The sequence below is a fragment of the Botryllus schlosseri genome, chromosome 10 (assembly GCF_051294905.1).
Source record: "Botryllus schlosseri isolate E-star chromosome 10, Bs_hap1, whole genome shotgun sequence".
NCBI classification, from domain to species: domain Eukaryota; kingdom Metazoa; phylum Chordata; class Ascidiacea; order Stolidobranchia; family Styelidae; genus Botryllus; species Botryllus schlosseri.
In genome coordinates this window covers 5,606,178-5,621,078 of record NC_137245.1, presented here as the reverse complement: position 1 = coordinate 5,621,078, position 14,901 = coordinate 5,606,178, and the positions used below count along the sequence as shown (strand labels likewise).

At 40.8% G+C, this 14,901-nt stretch overlaps 1 long non-coding RNA gene across 1 annotated transcript in view; it reads right to left on the bottom strand.

The window, feature by feature from the left end:
* The window catches only part of LOC145449027 (uncharacterized), a 374,781-nt gene extending 366,758 nt beyond the window's left edge, over nucleotides 1-8,023 (bottom strand). The window contains exon 1 of the long non-coding RNA XR_013918109.1: nucleotides 7,589-8,023. This is a non-coding gene — a long non-coding RNA (uncharacterized LOC145449027). The remainder of the gene's footprint in view (nucleotides 1-7,588) is intronic.
* Between the last annotated feature and the right edge of the window lie 6,878 nt (nucleotides 8,024-14,901).

The following is a 14,901-nucleotide window of genomic DNA, read 5'->3' as shown; positions in this document are numbered from 1 at the left end:
TACACATACAAACTTTTGTGTAGACAACTCTGATGTTTCTGTTAATACTAGTTCTGTGTTGAACTATTTGATTATTAAGATACATGAACACCCATTCAGACAATAAAGTTCTTGTGATATCGAAACAGTTTGAAAGCACCACCGATCATTGTACAGGTTTGTAGCATGGGAATATTTTCATGTGTCATGAATATCTTTCGTATACATTTAGTATGAAATGAGATGTGTGGAGCAATAATTAGTGTCGTACAAAGTGTTGTGTTTGATTGCCTACTTTTTATCAATGTCTTTGTGATGTTAAAAGACGGCTGAGTTTTCATTTACATTAAGCGGGGACACTCAAGTAATAAATTTTACTCGTTTGAAAATATCGATCAATGGAGTAACAGTATCAATATGAGTGGTATATTATTTTTTTCGCGATATGCAACCAATCTTCCAAGCATAACTTGTCAAAAATTTATCATGTCATAGTCGGTTGTTACGAATTCGAAAGAAATGTACTTCGATTATCACGATGATGGAAATTAAGATCAATGCAGTATTTCGGAGATGGGTGTGTATCGTCTGGTATGTTCCCCAATCACTAAATGTCGGTTAGTTAAACGATACATTTACAAGTTTACCGAAATCTTGATTTACAAATAACAGCTTGATGATGTAAAGCTCAACCACGCAAATGTGTTCATTGCAAAGTATTTGACACAAACAAAATATCGTTTGGAGACCATCACATTGGTTTCATTTCGAGTGAGTGAAAATTGTTTTCTGTTGGCCAGGTAGGACTCATTTGACAAACATCGTACACATTGTATCTTCGTGATGGTAACGACTTTCAGCGGCTTGGTTTCATGTCAGGAATTATTATTTGAGGGTTCAAGAACAATTTCAATCAATACTACAAATGAACAACAATGCAAAACACGTTTAGCAAATAACAGTGTAGCAAGTACTTTTTTGATATTACGATTGTTGTGCACCAGACATTTCTAACTGAATTGGATGCATCTAACAAACATATCACAATTTACTTTTGTAATGATCAAAATATGTGAAATGGTGCGAACGGATTAGGTATTATTCAAGCGGCGGTATGCCAATTCACCTAGTGTGATATCTTGACACCGTGTAATGCGCGAAAGTGTTTCAATTCTCACCGCGGATTATGATGATAAAGTATTGTACCGGTTGTTTATCAGCAAACTAAATTGTTGTTTCATCTTTAGTCTTGGGTAGTGGAAACAATTACATTTGTAAAATATTTGCTGATATCCGCAATACGCAGAGTGATTTGTACCAACACGGAATATCTTCCAAATCAAGAACATTTCAGACAAGTATAGTTTTACAAATCAATATGTTAATAACAATGTTTCCGAAAAGTTTGTTGCTGTCATAACTTTCAACACAACGCGGGTCTAATTAACGCGAATAATTTAATAATCAAGTCGTGATCAACTATTACATACGTCAAATCAATGTGTCAATCCTTATGTTTACATCATGATAATTTTCAATATAACACCTGCGTTCGATTGTAAGAAATGAATTCTCAACATGTTGGGCAGACTTTCAAATCTCGCATACTCAAACATATTATGTTAATCTCAAGTCGCCGGCACCGAGAAGTAATTACTTTTATCTTACAAAATATACCGCATAGTAATTTCTTTGTCTCGCAGAATAGTAACGACTTTTACAGTTGAACAAAAAAGACGAGTTGACGGTATATGCCTAAAACTGAACTTGCTATGGATTTTAGATTGTGGCGATTGTATGGACTCGTGTATGCTTGACTGTTTTCATACTGATACTGTTTGAGTTGATTGGGTGAGTTACAAACGATTTACTTGACTAGGTTTTTCCTTGTTGGCTTTTTGGAGTATGGTAAGATGGTAAGATGTCGAGACGTAATACTATTTCCGTTACCTCAATTGCAACGAAAAAATAACCAGATAGCTTGTACAAGGTTTCGACAAATAGATGGTAATATTCCGATTTAACTCATCGTGTCGCAACTCGATCGCGGTATGTACAAGTGGTTGTCAAGTAAGAAATATTTACAACAGGTGCTATTTCATTGATTTATTATATTGTGTGTAGTAACACATTTGAATATCATGATAGTATAGTGAAATTATTTACTGAAACTCTATTTGACAAACGGAAAACTCAGTCGTGAATAGAGTTGTATGGTCATTACTTGTTTCAAATCAACATGCGCATAATCTCTAAATATGTATGGGTTGAAAGTTGGTAGTCATGTTTGTCAATCTATTGCAATTCAGACTATGTCAAAGTCCAAATATTTCATTTTGGGTGATCTCAATTTACCTTTAGTACATCTCGCGAGTGGATTCCGACGCCGTACTATAACATTCTTAATAATACAGGTTCGAGGATTTTCATGATAGAGTTGACAAGTGATAAGATGCGTGTTTGTATTAAGAGTTTGATTTGAAGTTGACAACGACAATAACTGTATATTGCTCATACTTGTGATTCTTGATTCTTGTAGAGTTATAGTTGGTATTGATTCTATAGGCGTGAAAACAGCGGCGCGAATGTGTGAATAATTCAATGTGACTGAAAGTCGGCGTCAGTAATATTCAGGTTACGATCGAATCAAAAGATCACGTTAAAAAGATTTCTCAAATTAATTAGAATTGTACCGGATTAACACATTCAGATACGAATCAACTTGAGCTGTGTAGTAAGTTTCATTTCAAGTTGTCAAATTGATACATTGCTTGAATATTCGCATGATTCTTGTCATACAACTAAAGTGAACGTGAAACATATAGCGATCGCGGAAAGTATCAAATCTTGGATATTCAAGTCACCGTCTGCGACGGTTCTGTTATTCGGTGCTTATTACTTAATAGGTAATATTCATATTATATCAGACTCGTGAAATCCAGTTCTGCACCAAACTACCAACATATTACATTGTAGCGATTGCAATGTATGTAACCACACGTCACGAGAGATGGTTATGTCTTATAGGTGTTATCTTGTGAGCGATCGTAGGATTTTAGAATTATTTCGCACCTTTTTGAATAAGCGTACACTTCACAAAGGATTAGGGTTAGAGTAGAAATAAGTGACAATTTGTCGCTATTCAAGTTACCGACACTGGCGGTCTGTTATTCGTTACTTATTAAATCTTTACGAGTTCTGTGACAAACTGCTTACGAAAATTTCACCGCGTGAGCGATCGATATGCCTGTAACATCAAGTCGCGTATGTCTGAGACATTATCTTGTCAGCGATCGCCGGGTTTGCAAACTATTTCACACCTATTTGGAGTGTTAATATGTGAACGCGGCTATTGTTGGTATTGGAAGCGCCGGTTATGTGACAAACTTATTACCAAAATATTACTTGTGCGTGATCCCTATCTTTGTAACATCAAACCACGAGAGATGACTATTCTGATGTGCTATCTTGTGAGTGGTCGTAGGAAATATTTCACACCTTTTTGGAGTGTTAGTATGTGAACGCGGCTATTGTTGGTATTCGAATCGTCGTCTACACCGGCTCTGTGGTAAACTAAATAGCAAAACATTACCATGCGACTGATTCGAAAATTGCGCTATCGCGGTGAAGTCACGACTGTGAACAGCAGACTATTCTGTAGGTGCGAAACAGCGGTATACAAGGTGCGAATAATCCGATCTGAAAGTACTATTCAGCTAGCGATCAATAGCGAGGAAAGACTTAGAACACGATCGGTCATTTGTCACGACTAAACTACATCATATATAATAATTTACGATATACACATTAACTAAGGACCAACCACGCCGCCACGAGTTTTCACGTTAGCATGCCGCCGCCGCCTATACCTGAAACGTTAGCATGCGACCTCCGCCATAAGACACAACGGCAGGTCACCAGAGATCCCGTAAGAATACATGACAGACACATCGTCGTTAGCATGTCGCCGCACGTATACCAAAAAACATTAGCATGCCACCACGAGTTTTCACGTTAGCATGCCGCCGCCGCCTATAGCCGAAAACGTTAGCATGCGACCGGAGCCTATACCTGAAAACGTTAGCATGCGACCGAGAGGGGGGGTCAAAAAGGTTAGCATGCCACCACGAGTTTCGCGTTAGCATGCGACCGCACCCATAAGAACCCCAGGCACCCCCAGACCGATCATACTAACTACTCACCCCCACCTCATATTGTAAGAACTGTAATAAAGACAATGGGCAAGAGGGCACCAGCATTCCGTCAGCCTCCTAAAATCGATTGTTTTGCACATCCATAGCGTGATAAACCAAACTTCTGAGGGCTTCGCCCCCAAGAACCCCGTCGCGGGATTTCGATGATCAGCAAAGTTTGTTTGGCCTAGGCGCCGAATTTTTCTACAATGCATGAATTAATAGGTGGTAATTACATAAATATGTCGCTAAAAACTTTGTCTTTTAAGCCCACGTAATCAGATTTAATAGTAGCGCTGAGTGATCTGTTGTATTGGAAAATGAAGGACACGTATTCGGGCTTGCCGGTTGGTACAATTAATTCGTTACAAGTGGGTATTTTGTTACCTGTCCGTTATATAGTCAAAAGATATTTAACAGCATAAACGTATTAAACTAAAGTGAGCGCACTATTGAAAAAATTGGCATTTCTTCACTAACAAATAATTTTCTCTGACGGATGTTATTTGTCCTGTGGGGTGCAGATTACGACGACATGATAATGCGGCACGAGCGATGTAAGCACCTATGGACAATTAGACTTATATAGATCGAAGTTTACGGTCAACATAAGGGCAATCCTTTTCGGCTAAAGTTTTCTCGCTGATGATCTTTTTGACACACTTCTCGGAGTCTCATATTGACCGGAACTTCATATGTCGTCGTGCATCGTGGCGTGGTAATGGCCGACGCCGAAATGCCTATTTCTATTTTCTATAATTATGCGTATTCTTCCGTGGGGAAGTCGTCAAAACATGATGTGTAATTTATGTTCATTCACCAAAATAATTTAGGGCACCCTTCGAGCTCACCGATGGAGGGTTTGGGTTGCAGCAGTTTCGGTCCTACCAAGAGGTCAAAGACCAGTCGGTCTCTTTGGGACTTTGGTATTGAAAATATATTTCGCGCTTTAGTCGCGCTCGAGGACTATTTGAGTATAATAAACCATATAATAATTGTATGTGGTATATTCAGGGTCAAATCAAGGTTGTTATAACAACAATCAGGCACGGTCTCATACCCTGTGGTTCGAACTAGCCCGAATTCAAATCTGCAATTGGCAATACGTGGAAATTAACGGTATCGGATTTATCTTAGTGATTTGTGTAACAATAAGTAAGTCAGCTAAGAATGGGATGCATATATCTGCTCACATTGAATTTAGTACCGTACCCAGTTACTAATTTTAACATGAATGTATTCCAAACAAAGCAACTCATATTATATATTAAAACGTTCATGTTAGGTTGTGAACCACAGCACTAGATAGTATCATCCTTCATGATATGATAAAGTAATTAAAGAAATATTCTGACGATGTAATTTTGTAGCTACCAAATACATGTATATTTAGGTATTAATTTCGTGCACAATGCTTCAAAACTTGTTTTATGTACAAGGGGGCTCTAAAAGTATCCGCAATACGTTTTACATGAATTATAATAACCCACTACATTTCTGAAAACATATGTAGCAAACATCGTCGCGTAGCGTGACCAAAAAGTTCGGGATTTGACATGTTCTGTGGAATGTTAATTGGCTCTGAATATAGGCTACTCATTAAGGATATGTCTTACCACCACATCATATACTACGAAGCCATTTTTCTTCAGCGCCCCTCATATCGCTCGCATGAGCCCACCGCCCCCAATATCGCCCTCTGAGCGTTACCGCCCCATTCAAAATCGCCAGCGCCCCTTGGGTGGCGCTGGGGGCAAGGTTAAGAACCACTGCACTATACGATCAAACGTGGTTTCACTTCTCCGCACCAGCCTCTTAACCCTTTTAAAATCTCAAGTTGAACAACTTCATATGATCATATCTTAATTTGTGTTCGTCGCAGAGGCCTCGTATTGAGTTGTACGAAACGCTAGCAACCTTGTGATTTATTTGATACCAAATTCGAAGGTATATGGCATGCCAATTTTCGCAGCTAACTTCAAAAAGTCCACCTCGACGTCATAAGTGCTTCTAACCGCTGGTGAATAAATTGTGACTTTCGCTTTGGAGTAGAGCGTGGGAATTCAAAAATCCAAACATATCATTTAAGTGGTGTATGCCGGTAAACCTGGTTTCAGCTTCAAGTTTAAATCTGTCCAAAGCTTGAAACATGCATGGTCTAACTTCTTCAACAACACTGAGGCCAGCATCTTCTGATTGTTTGCCAGGCATTCTCTTTTTTCTGCGAACTCTCCGAACAATCTGCCTTGACGGCTATTTCTGAGTGGTTCCATCGCCCTGTCAACATATTAATTCGTGGGTCGTGGGTTCGATCCCCGTCTGGGTCAGATCAAAGTCTCTAAAACTGGTATCCGTGGTTATCCCGCTAGGCGCTCAGCTAGCACGGAGAAGAAAAAAAACGGGGGTGCAGGCTAGATGACCTTACTATAAAATCCGTATCGCATCTCCGTCGACAAAGCATCTCGATGGTGCAGGCGAAAAAGATTACCATATTGTGGTATTATGATATGCTTGAGGGTTCAAGATCAGGGGCAGAATAATCCCCTAACCTGTTGTACACCTTGGGAGTAGTCTACCTCCCTGGTGACTCTGTCTGTTAAGTTTAAATGCCCTGCTCTTGCTAACCTTGCAGGGGTAGTGTCACCTTGTATATATTTTTATCGCTGCTGTATTGTCAATTGTATATAATGTAAGTAGTGTCGATGTCTCTTCCACTAAAAAAGGGAGATGTGGTATTATGATATGCTTGATTGAGCATAGCGATGGGTTCCGTATTGTTTTGATGACAGACAAGCATGTGGTCTGCTGGTAATACACTTGGAGTTCAGCTTGTAAAGGTATCAGTCTAAGTAGTCAGTCTTACAACTAGAAGCTCGGTGATAATACTACACATATCTCTCCCTGTGCAGCCTCATTTTGCTACCCCTTGGAGCCTGCCGCCCCTGGCGCAGAGCCAGATCCGCCAAGTGGCTGCTACGCTACTGTAGGTGGAGCCAAATAAGGTCACTACAGCCGTAAATATGCCTACCCACTCTAAGCTGTGACATATCAATGATGTCGAGTCAGGGAAGGCAACTGCCTGACCTGTCGTCAGGATGAGTCAACGAAGATTGTGAAACCTTCAATTGCAATTGGTATTTTCTATTGATGTTCATGAATGACAAGAATTTGAATGTTTTACTCCCAGAATCACACAATTTGCGTATTTATTGCTCGGAAATATGGCGTGAAACGAGAGGTACGGTGCAGACGTAAATAGCTTAGAATTTATTAAGACTGATAATAATCGAATCCAACTGTCGCACTGATTCCGAAAATCTAAATACTGGTCTAATTCTCCATCCTCAAAGTATTCGGCGGTAGCACATAACGTTGCGGTAGACGCCTACGCTTTACCGCCGGTACTACAAAGCTACTAACCCAGTGGTTCCCAACGTGGGCGATATCGCCCCCCAGGGGGCGATTTGGCGGCCTAGGGGGGCGAAAATGACGAAGGGGGCGATAGGGGGGCGAAAATGGACAAAGGGGGCGACAGGGGGCGAAAATAGCGAAGGGGGCGATAGGGGGGCGATGACGCGTTAAAACGGCTATTTTGGAGTCAATTCGGAGAAATGACCTTTTTTTTTTTTTTTTTTTTTGGTCAACCCACGGAAATTTGGTTGCAAAAGTGTAAAATTCGACAACGTTCCGCAAAGTTGACCTTTTTTTTTTTTTTTTTTTAGTCAACCCGCTGATGACTGCAGATTGTATACCGATTTTTTGGTTCACAAAATCTGGGGGGCGATGATCGGCCTTGAGCTTGAAAAGGGGGCGATGAGTCGAAAAAGGTTGGGAACCACTGTACTAACCAATCAAGAACGTGGATACCGGATAGCTATGACAGTGTTTATAATTCTAGTTTGTAATTGTGAATGTAACGTCCACAGCAGGTAATTTCACGGGGTAGATCAGGAAGATAGAGTGTATTTGAAAACTGTGTAGTCATATGGACGTCGCCATGACTGCTATTCTCTTCTATCAATCAACTTATCGTTCAATCCAAGATTTCGAGTCGGGTACATCGAATTCGCCGGCGCGACATTAACTTGAATTTGAGGATATTTAAAAGAGGGCTATCGAGCCGCTAAAAGACGGCATTATCTTTACCTCTCAAAGACATGTTTATACTGCCACGAGAGTAAGTATTCCGGCCGTGATGAAAATTTACTAATAAGTTGCTGCAATATCGATTGATTCAGTACAAAATTAGGTATTTGGCAAAGAGCCATGTCTTATACCCAAAAGAGCGATATATGAATCTCGAGCCATTGGTTTCTGACCAATGCCCTAAATATTTCTCATATTGGACATCGATGGACTCTTATGTCAATTTTGTTTTTGTAAATAATTGATTGGTTGAAGTATTGAGCGCTATTCACCGACTTCCCACATGTGCTGTGATTCGTTCTTGCTATTGTGCGATTGCGGGCAAAGCTCACAGCAGAGAGTCACTAAAGATTCACAAACGAAAAGCTAGATATCCCGATCAAACTTTCGAACACATAATTTCTGAAAATGACAGGTGCGTGCTCGTTTAGTGCTGAATATATTTTAATGCTGGGAGTGCCATGCTGGTAGTGGTCCGAAGTTGTAATGTAAAAAATGCAACCAAAGACGTTATAATGACTTGAAAATTTGTAATACATGAAAAAGTTCGCACCATCTCACGGTCACACCATCTCTAATATAGAGGATACCGGTATCTTTACGCCCGAAGAGACAATGACTGCCAGTGCGGTGACCTTTTCTAAATTCATGCAATGTGCTACATACAATATATTAAATACCCAATGCTATTGTATGACTTCTCAGTTAAGCTTTGTTCCTATATTGCAAGCTATTGATCATTCTCGCATTGTTGATGCCAAGTGCCACTACCCGAAGAAGACTGAGCATCAGCTCCAAGTGATATGGTGTAACAAAATGTCCCAAAACCTGGATTACGTGATTGATTGCCTGGATAGGATTACTTTACTGTTTCGCACATGGCAAACATCTTGGGTTTCAAGACATGGCTTTACCACATATACATAGGAATTATTGATACGATGGAATATACGAAGGGAGCAGAACTTAGGAAACATATGAGAAAATAGCGATTCCCTAGTCATGAAAATTCAGCCTGGAGCCAATTATGATCACCGCATAAAATGACTGCTCCTGAACTTCTTTCCCAATACTGATGCCTACTTCGAAAACGGTATTTCATTTTTTCTACAAGATATGCGCACTTTCTTGCAGGCAATGAATCTGCTGTATAGACATAGACACGTGACTATGCAGGAAAGGACATGGGCATAAGATGTCAGCAGTTATTGAACCTGATAAGGCTGCGATCCATTTTTCTTGAAATATTTTCAACGATCTGGAAATTGAATGCAAAATAAAATTATTAAACTCCTTTTCATGTTTATTTGTAAATTCAATACATATATATATTCATTTGGGTTTCTATTCTGTGATATTTCATATCGCAATTTTCTAATAAAATTCCAGAGCCAGAACTCTTCCGGCGCACAGTAAACTAACGACGGTCTTCGACGCCACAGCTTCTAGGTCAGTGGTTCCCAACCTGTGGTACGCGCAGGTCTTCCAGGTGGTACGCGAGTAGATGCTGTTTTGTTTCGGCCGAAGGGTGGTGTTAGTTAAGGTGGGGTTGACTTTAAGTTTTTTGAAGCCGTCGTCGTCGTGGGTAGGGACAATCCCACCAATGATGGCCTACGGCATGGGTGGCCACTCTGCGGCCGCATGCGGCCATAGAAGGTAATTTGTGCGGCTTTGGACTCGTAATTTAATTCGCATGTGTGAGCGGCCGTCGACATGCAATTTGAATTTACGAATTGACTCCCGATTTATTGATAGATTTCAATTAATCTTGAAATTCTCTTCACGCTGCGCGCGATTCAATGTGTCTTTATTTTTCGATTTTGATGTAGTAGGACTCTTCGGAATAAGAGCCCTACATTTCAGATTCGAAGAGTAGAGGAAAATGATGTGCTTCATATTACTATGCCGCAATTATTTACGCCGGTCGCCGACTTTATTATTTCATGTAACTTGTATATATAGTTTAAAAGTTTATATAGTTTGAAAGTTATTATAAGCCTCAAGTTATTATCGTTGCGAAGCTTTAATTACTTATGACCTGTGAACTCTCATTTAGTATTTCTGTTTCTCTCATTTGATTAGGTCAATGATTGTTTGATTGATTGTTTGGTTAAGACGTGGTGTATAAATGCGTTTGTGTGTTCGCTAGTACCTGCTGTTAATTTGCCTGTGTTGTCTACGCTGGATGCTACTAGCTGCTGTAAGAACAGATTATCTGCTTCTGTAAAATAAATTTAATTCGATTGAAGATATATCTCAAGCCTCGACGGATCAGGTCAAGATAGATCGTTCATCAAAGGTTATGCGCCCTTGTTAATCTCGTGTCTACAGCTACAATGTCAGCAATTTCAAGCCTAGATAAACTGAAATGCGGTAAAAACAGTAATTGGACGTCATGGAGAGTCCAAGTGAAAGGCCTCCTCATGGCGAATGAGTTGTGGAATAATGTTATGGGCAATGACACCGCAGAAGGAGCTGCCTCTAGAAAAATGAAAGCCGCAGGAATTCTGCTCTGTAACTTGAGTGGATCCGTGTTACCAACTATACCTGAAGATCACCACGATGATCCCAAAGAAATTTGGAATGACTTGAAAGCGAAGTTTGAACCACAGAATGCTACGCTTTATCTCACATTGAAAATGGAGATCGATATGCTGCCGACATTCACGGAAAAGAACGTCCTTGAGAAAATTGAGGAATGTCAAATGCTATTTCAAAGGATGGCGAGCTTGGGTCGCGCCGTTGCCGAGACCGACCAAGTTTTCGAAGTGATCAAGCACTTGCCTCCTAGTCTTGATGTAACTCGAAGCTATATTCTGAATGAGATACAGAACAAGCCGAGATTCTCGTTGAATGATTTGTTACTACGCGTACAAACTGATCTATCGATTCGACCGAAAGAATCTGTACAGGCGTACCACGCAAGAAACAATGCAAGACGAAAGAGTGGAAAACCGAAATTTAATGGAAATTGTGATCATTGCGGAAAGTATGGTCATAAAATGTCGGATTGTTGGAACCGTCCTGAAAATAATGAAGAACGTGAAGAAAAACGCGTGTCTTGTGAACGTGGAAAAGAAAGCGATTTCAGGAAACACCGAGAAAATCGACAACGTCAAAGTGCTAACTATGTCGACGACGAAAACGGCAATAGTCGCGCACAAGCATCTCGTACTAAGAAATCATCGAAGCATGCGATGTTTTATTCATCTGACGTCGTGCGTTCCAAGAATCTTAGATCGAAGAATTACATGCCACGTGTTGAATCAATCTCTGGAGTCAAAAGACATTACTTGCTTCACACGTCAGCATTTTTGTCTCGAAATCGACAATTTGTAATATGTGATAGTGGTGCAACTAGTCACATGAGTTGCAAGAAAGAATTGTTCATCGACCTGAAACATTGCCACGAAGAAATTGAATTAGGCGATGGAAACCTGATTTACTCTGAAGGGATCGGAACTCTTCGAATAATTATCTTCCGAGATGGCGAAGAATATGGCATTGCAGATTTGCAGAATGCGCTTTATGTGCCAGACCTATCGACAACATTATTCTCGATCCGAGCTGCTGTTGCCAGGCATCAGTATGAAGTTACTTTCAACTCGAAGAAGCTTCGAATTCTGGATCGATACGAGGGTCATATTGTTGCAACTGGATCGCTGAGAAATGGTCTCTACATGTTAGATTATCGACCTTGTAACAAAGAAGAAATGAAGATACCGTTGAAAACCAATGAGAACAGCGGAATTCAGGATCTTTCTGATGATGATCATGACGAATTGAATCGTGATATCAATTGTTTTCGTACTGGTGCAACTGGTACAGACACTGAAGAATCTGACACCGATGATGCAGAGCTAGATCGGAAAGCCTCTCAAATCATGCGCTGTGCAGAAGGAGTTTTATCCGGACGTGGAAGCTTCAAGAAAAAATTTGAAGACACCAGTAATCCTGTTGATGATTATGAACAAAACGAAAAGTGCTTTGGTGGTACCGCATCAGCTGATGTATGGCATCAACGTTTTGGTCACATTGGCGAGGACAATCTTCGTAAAATGGTTGCGAAGAATATGGTTAACGACTTGAAGTTGAACGAGTCGAAGAACATGAAGTTCTGTGAACCGTGTGCTTTGGGGAAATCAACGAAGTTACCGTTCTCGAAACGATCTGAACGCCGTGCAACAAGGACGTTGGAATTGATTCACTCAGATGTTTGTGGACCCATTTCACCAGAGTCACAAGGTGGTTCAAGATACTTTCTAACGTTTACTGACGATTACAGTCGAATGTCGTGGGTGATACCTCTGAAACGGAAGTCCGATGTGTTCTTTGAACTGAAATTCTTCGTTTTAAACCAAGAAAAAGTTCGACGTCAGTCAGTTGGATGTATACGCACGGACAATGGCGGAGAATACGTGAGCAATGAATGCGAATCATGGTTGAAAGAAAAAGGCATCAGACATGAGAAGTCTGTACGGTCATGTCCTTCGCAAAATGGAGTTGCGGAACGCTTGAACCGAGTTCTCTGTTAGAGAGCTTCTGCGATGCTTCATGGAGCAAAATTACCTGATTTCTTGTGGGCAGAAGCAATATTGACAGCCGCTTATCTGAAGAACAGAAGTCCAACCGTTGCTCTCAACAACAAAACTCCATTTGAAGCTTATCATGGGACTAAGCCGAATGTAAGACACTTGAGAATATTTGGATGTAAAGCCTATGCCTTCATAGAGAAAAGTGAAAGGAAGAAAAAGCTTGATCCGAAAGCTGAAGTGTGCAATTTAATCGGTTAGGATTTATTATCCAAAGGTTACCGTCTGTGGTCCGAAGACAGGAAAGAAGTTCTGATTCGGCGACACGTGAAATTTGATGAATCCCGATTTGGCTAGGAAGGAGAATCGACTGAAGTTCAGCCTGAGTGTCCTACATCGTCATTCATCTATCCTTCATTAAACAGTGACGAACAGCAATCAGCGGATAACCGATTGGTAGAAACGCCGACGAATGAACAAGTGCAAGGAGTGCGTCGATCATCGCGACGGAATGCAGGAAATCCTCTACCAAGACTTGCTTACAATGAGAATTTCGAGCAAACCGAAGACACAGAAGTGCTGACTTATGCGATACCCGCAGCAGTTCATCAGTTGAATGAACCGAAAAACTTGAAAGAAGCCTTCCAGTCAGACCACTCTGATATGTGGAAAGAGGCTGCAAATGAAGAAATCACATCGATGAAAGATTTAAAAGTGTGGGATCTTGTTAATCCTCCAACCGATGCGAAGGTTTTAGGGAATAAATGGGTTCTCAAGTATAAATACGACGGAAATGGAAACGCGACGCGTGCCAAAGCAAGACTTGTAGCACTTGGAAATACCCAGAGATACGGAAAAGACTACGAACAAACCTTTTCGCCTGTGGTTTATGCAAGTTCATTTCGAGCGTATATTGCATTAGCAGTCGAAGAAAATATGGAAATACATCAGATGGACGTCAAAACCGCTTTCCTACATGGTAGATTGGACGAGATCATCTATATGAAACAGCCCGAAGGCTTTGTACAGAAAGGACAAGCGGATAAGGTGTGTCTCTTGAGAAAGTCCATATACGGTTTGAAGCAATCACCGCGATGCTGGAATCAAGCTCTGCACGAGGAGTTGATTAAGGTGGGCTTTAAACAAACGAAATCTGATCCTTGTATTTACAGTGGCGTTTACGACGATGGAGTCGTACAATTGGCAGTTGACGATATACTCTTAGCGGGAAAAACGAATAAAGTAATTGCGAAGACGAAGTCTACTTTGCAAAAGATGTTCAATGTCAAAGATATGGGTATGTTACACCACTTTCTTGGTATGCGTGTCAAGCAGACAGATGATTGTATTTGGATCGGACAAGATTGTTATGCAAAAAGTGTGCTGGAACGCTTCGGAATGTCCGAGTGTAAGCCTGTGTCCACTCCAATGGATTCGGGAGCGGTGCTGGAGAAAGCAAAACCGACAGACAGAAGGTTCGATTCGTCTACATATCAAGCTGCTGTTGGGAGTCTACTTTATCTGGCGATGTATACTCGACCGTACATTGCGTTCGCAGTTGCGAAATTAGCACAGTACAACAGTGATCCGACCGTATATCATTGGCAAATGATTAAACATTTATTGCGTTACATTCGAGGAACTGTTGATTACGGTATAACTTATAAGAGTGGTTTTAACACTGTTACAGCGTTTGCAGATGCTGATTTCGGTGGTGACCGTGACGACAGGAAATCGACGTCGGGGTACATTATTTTGATGGGAAGTGCTCCAATTTGTTGGTGATCGAAGAAACAATCAGTAACGGCGCAGTCCACAGCTGAAGCAGAGTTTATCGCACTCAATCTCGCCGCTCGTGAGACCGCATGGCTTCGTCAGTTATTTGAAGAGATGGGAAAAAGCGTCAAATTGCCGATCACCATCTTTGAAGACAACCAAAGCGCGATCGCGATGTGCCGAAACCCGGTTAATCACCAAGCAACGAAACATATATCCGTGAAATTTGGATATATCCGAGACGAGCTCGATGCGAACAAGATTGACATCGAATA